Genomic DNA, 6,000 nt, shown 5'->3' on the forward strand with positions numbered 1-6,000 from the left:
CAAACGCACAGCGGAAGTTTAAAACTGAGTTCGAAATACAATACGATAACTACGACGACGATAAAAGGTGAGCTCCACATCCTACCCACCGATGTGACGCCAACCTGCCCAAACTTCACGGGGAAGACGGGGCCCACTCGACGGTCCAACCCGGAGGAAGCGGCTGTCCAATCCAGGACGCACAGATCTCCTCGAAGTCCGCAGGGACACAACCTGCTCAGAAGGGTTACAACGACAACCCTGAGTATACTAATACTCAGCAAGGCTTACCCGACTCTGGGTATACTTAGCCCATTACCTAGACATGCGAAGCTTTTTGGCTCTGGAGTTCTTTTGCTGAAAGGCTGCTAGAAGTGAATCCTTACTTTCAATATTTTAGCTCCATTTAGTGTACCAAGCATTAACTAAATTCGCCTATTCATCTAGAGCACACATGGTGGAACAGATTATCTTTTAGTAACTCACAAACCAACCCTTTCTATTCCTCTTTCATTCCACTTTCTTACTACGATGTGACAAAGTGACCAAGGTTCTCTTAACCGAGAGAGACGGCGAATCGATCCGATTTAACCTTGCAAGGTGGACCTAACTCACACGACACGCGTAAACCCCGTCGGGCCACACACGTCAACTGTTCCCATCATCACCCCGACGTCTGAACCACGCCTGCCAAAACCCGGGTGAAGGGTCCCTCACAGCGAACTCCCAGAGAAATAGGAGGCGACATACACTCCAACACCCGCCATCATCCCACTCCCAGAGTAGCAGGTCGCGATTCAAAGTATCGTTGCAAATCAGGTAATTAGCTTACCGGATTCGACTACCTCCTACTTCCGGCATGTGGTTAGTACTGTTCAAACTCAGTCAACACTGCCAACAACGGAACGGTCCTCAATCGACACAGGCGGAGCTTACTTTCCATCCATTCGATACCATTAATCCAACTCATATCCGCCCGGTCTCCATTTCTCTTTACTCCACAATTTATTACAGGCCAAAGCTAAGGGACTAAGATCCTAAACTCGCGAGTGACAGTAATCACTCGACTTCTACCGAATTCCTATTTAGCAAAGCATTTCTATCGACACCTGCATACTAGTATAGGCCCACGGTACCTAGGGAGACATGCATACTATGGTTCCATTCAACTCCTAGAACATAAATGCACAATACTTAAATAAACATTGAATAAATTAAATTAAGGTTATGCTCCGGGGCTTGCCTTGCAGGTCAGCGGGGTTAACAAAGTCTGCTGGAGCGTGATCAACGGTGTCCTCCTGCTGCTCTCCTGCTCGTGGCTCCTGGACCGGTTCAACGATCAGCTCATGGGCGACTTCGCTCGCGGTGTCTACACGAATAAAATATGCCATGCAACAGTTAGGATACGGTGCAATGCATGAGTGCTGCTGATGCGATTCCAAAAGTTAAAACATTTTAGCCTGAAGTGTTTCCTTCAAAACAGCCACTACTAAAACGGCTTAGGGTAGCATGGAGTGAAACAAAAACTAGCCTTGCAGAAGTTACACATGCATGCAACAATTAACTAACAGAACTTAAAAAGGAAAGCGCATGGCTAGGAACAAATCATAAGTAAAACCCTAACATGCATACATGATCTAGCAACTAAAATTTACCAGATCAACGTGAATGAAATAAAACATGCCTCACACATTTTTCCAACATTTATTGATATAGAAAACATTTCTTTTAGCCCTAGAAAAGGAAAACAAACACTAACAGATCCACAACCAAGCACATAGGCTATGCATCTGAAAATTTTACAGTGGGTTACACATGCAAGGATAAGGCCACTGCAAATTTTTCATAAATTTTAGAGCCCTAGAATAACCGGTAATAAATAAACTAGGTTTAACACAAACCGGATTTTCAGCAGGGCAAAAGTGACAAAGTGCATGCTTAAGGATTTTTCCTCTGAAGATCAAGATTTTAGAAACCTAACAAAATTTGTTTGGCATTTATCGCATTTTTCTGTGATTTTCTACGCAATTAAGAACTTTCCAACTGGAAATAAAGAATAAAAATTGAAAACATTAAAGGGGGGGAGGCTGACAGCCGGGCCCCACATGGCAGTGGGCGCCGGCCCAGCCCCAGCTCTCCCCCTTCCTCTGCTCTGCCCCGCGCGGGCCGTGGCCGGCATGGCGGCCTGCACCGCGGCGGCGGCGGCGTCCGGGCCCGCCCGCGGCTCGCCGGCGGCGCTGCTGCGGGGCCCCACGACCAGGACGGCAGGCGGGGGCGGGGAACAGGGCGTGGGGCACAGGGGCGGCGCACGGCTTGGAGCGGCGGCGGTTCGTGGTGGCGGCAGGGGTGGCGCGGTGGTGGCGCGGCCGGGCCGGCCAGGGCAAGGCCAGGCGGCGGCGCTGGGGTGGCGGGTGAGGGCCAGTGGCCCCAGGCGGCCGTACGGCTCGCGGCGGCGCCGCGCGAGCGTGCGCAGGGGGCCCCCGCGGCATGCGGCAGCGGTGGCACGCGGCGGCGGCTTGCGGCGGCGGCGTTCCGGCCGCAGCGGAGCTCAGCGGCGGCGGGAGCGGCGGCGTGAGCACCAGGGAGCACAGGCGGCCCTAGGGCGCGTGGAGGTGGCGCCCAGGGAGGAGCAGAGGGGGCTGGCGGCGTGCGCGCGCGACGGGCAGCGCGTTCGCGGCGGCGCGGCGACGATTCGGCAGTAACGGCCACGGATTCGGTTGAGGAAAAGGTCGGGGAGCACGAGTAGGGTGCGGCCGAGCTCACCGTGGATCGATTTTGCGCGGAAGAAGGCTGGAAGGGGGTCGTCGACGTGAGGGGCGAAGCTCGGGGCGGAGCTTGATGGAGGTCGGCAATGGAGGCCGTGTTCTGGAGCTTGACTTCAGCCAGGGTAGGGCATGGCCGCGCTCATGGAGGGATGGAGGAGCTTCGGGGCGAGGTCGCGCAGCTCGGAGTGCGACGGATTGAGGTGGGGCGGCGAGGGTTGGCCGGAGCGACGAGCGACGGAGATTTCGCTCAGTTCTGCTCGCTCGAGCTCGACCTAGCTCAGAGGAAGGAGAAGGCTGGAAGGGAGGAGAAGGTTCCCGTGCTCGCGAGAGGATAAGGGCTGCGCCCAGACGCCGAGGAACGCCGGGATGAGCGACGCGTGGAGGAGCTCGCCGGCGTCGACGGTCGCCGGTGTCGGTATGGGCAACACAGTGAAAACGCTGGAGCTCTCACTGTTGACTCGTTTGAATGATTTTGACTCCAGTTTGACCCGCTAAAACTCCAAATTTCATGTAACAACTTGAAATTTGGTCAAAATAAAAGTTGTAGAGGATTAAAAGATCTACAACTTTCGTTTTGGGCGGAAGTTGATTTGGAGCTCAGATCAAGGACAAAAATGAGATCGAAAACAGCTAAGTAGATGTTTACTGCGCGAACGCGATTAGCGTTAACGACGAATTTGAGTCCACGATTAGCGAGTTAACTCGTGATTAGCGAGACGATTAACACAGGGGTGTTACAGCCTTCCCCCCTTAAAGGAATCTCGTCCCGAGATTCACGCACGAGAGAATTCAAACAGGCGGAAGGGGTTCGAAGATGTAGTACCTGGATGAGCGTTTAAAAACTCCGGATACTTGGATCTTAGGAATTCCTCCTTCTCCCAAGTAGCTTCTTCTTCAGAGTGATTACTCCATTGAACTTTGTAGAATCGGTTGGTAGTGCGACGAGTAACTCGATCCTTGCGATCAATAACCTTGATAGGATGCTCAGGATAGGTGAGATCAGACTCTAATTGAATCGAGTCGCTTTCTACAGCTTCCGTCGGAACTCTAAGGCACAATCTGAGTTGTGACACATGGAAGATGTTATGAACTGCAGAAAGATTCGCTGGAAGATCCAACCGATAAGCCACAGGACCGCATCGTTCCACAATTGGATATGGACCGATGTAGCGGGGAGCTAACTTCCCTTTTATTCCGAATCTCTGCACGCCTTTCCAAGGTGATACTTTTAAATAGACGTGGTCACCGACCTTAAATACGAGTGGATCTCTTCTTTTATCTGCATAGCTCTTCTGTCGAGATTGTGCAATCTTTAAGTTGGCTTGGATAAGACGGACTTGTTCCTCGGCCTCTTGAACCATGTCGGGCCCAAAGATAGTTCTTTCTCCGGTTTCAGACCAATTGAGAGGTGTACGGCATCGACGACCGTATAAGGCTTCAAATGGTGCCATTTTGATGCTTTCTTGATAACTATTGTTATAAGAAAATTCAGCTAACGGCAAGCATTGATCCCATTTCTGTGGATAGGTCAAGACACAAGCACGGAGCATATCTTCCAAAATCTGATTAATTCTCTCTATTTGGCCATCCGTTTGAGGGTGATATGCAGAGCTGCGAATAAGATGTGTTCCCAAGCAAGCATGTAATTGCTCCCAAAAACGAGCAACGAACTGAGTTCCACAATCAGAGATGATAGTCTTTGGCACACCATGTAAACATAGTATGCGATCCATGTACAATTCTGCATATTGCTTGGTCAAGTATGTTGTCTTAACTGGAAGGAAATGTGCCGACTTGGTTAATCTATCCACTATAACCCAAATAGAGTCGTAACCCTTTTGAGTTCGAGGTAAGCCGACGATGAAATCCATACTTATATCTTCCCATTTCCATTCTGGAATACTCAAGGGCTGAAGAGTCCCAGCTGGTCTGAGATGACTAGCCTTAACTCTTCGACAGATATCACACTCTGACACATACTTGGCTATTTCCCTTTTCATCCGAGTCCACCAAAATCGTTGCTTCAGGTCTTGGTACATCTTGTTGCGACCCGGATGAATTGATAGTCGTTACGTATGGGCTTCATCAAGGATCTGTTTTCTGAGTTCAAAATTGTTAGGCACCACTAATCGGTTCTTGAACCATAACACATTCTCAGTATCTTGGTGGAAGCAACTCACTTTAGGATCTCCTTTTGATAGTCTTCTCTGAATTTCCTTCACCCCTTTATCTTGCTTTTGTGTCGCTATGATGAGATCACGAAGAGTAGGAGTAAGCTCTAGATGAGCCAATGTGCCATGTGGTACAACACTTAAGTTTAGCTTTTCCATTTCAAAGCAAAGAGACTCGCTTAATGGTATGACTGAGATGCAATGACAGTGAGCTTTGCGACTTAGCGCATCGGCAACTACATTTGCCTTTCCAGGATGATAATGCACTTCGAGCTCATAATCTCTAATCAGCTCAAGCCATCTTCTTTGACGCATGTTCAAATCAGCTTGAGTGAAAAGATATTTGAGACTCTTGTGATCAGTATAGATGTTGCACAATGAACCTAAGAGATAGTGCCGCCAGATCTTTAGAGCATGGACCACAGCTGCTAATTCAAGATCATGAGTGGGATAGTTTTCTTCATGCCTCTTGAGTGATCGAGAAGCATAAGCAATCACTCAGTTCTCCTGCATCAGAACACAGCCAAGTCATGTGCCCGAGGCATCACAGTAGACATCAAATGGTTTTGTAGTATCAGGCTGGGCCAAGATTGGAGCTGAAGTGAGAAGTGTCTTCAATTTCTGGAAAGCTTCCTCACATTGATTACTCCAATAGAACTTGACACCCTTTTTCAGAAGTTCAGTCATCGGCTTCACAATTCTGGAGAATTCTGGAATAAATCGTCGATAATACCCAGCTAAACCCAAGAAACTGCGAATTTCCGGAACTGAAGTTGGAGCTCCCCAATCGAGTACATCCTGTACTTTACTGGGATCCACAGAGATGCCCTCAGCAGATATGACGTGACCGAGGAATGGTACTTCCTTCAGCCAGAAGTCACACTTGCTGAGTTTGGCATAAAGCTGGTGCTCTCTCAGACGCTGAAGTACTATACGAAGATGATGAGCATGTTCTTCCTCATTCTTAGAATAGATCAAGATGTCATCAATGAACACCACGACAAACTTGTCTAACTCCGGCATGAATACCGAATTCATGAGGTACATGAAGTAAGCGGGGGCATTGGTTAATCCAAAGGACATCA

This window comes from Panicum virgatum, chromosome 5K (genome assembly GCF_016808335.1).
Source record: "Panicum virgatum strain AP13 chromosome 5K, P.virgatum_v5, whole genome shotgun sequence".
In the NCBI taxonomy this organism is placed as follows: Eukaryota; Viridiplantae; Streptophyta; class Magnoliopsida; order Poales; family Poaceae; genus Panicum; species Panicum virgatum.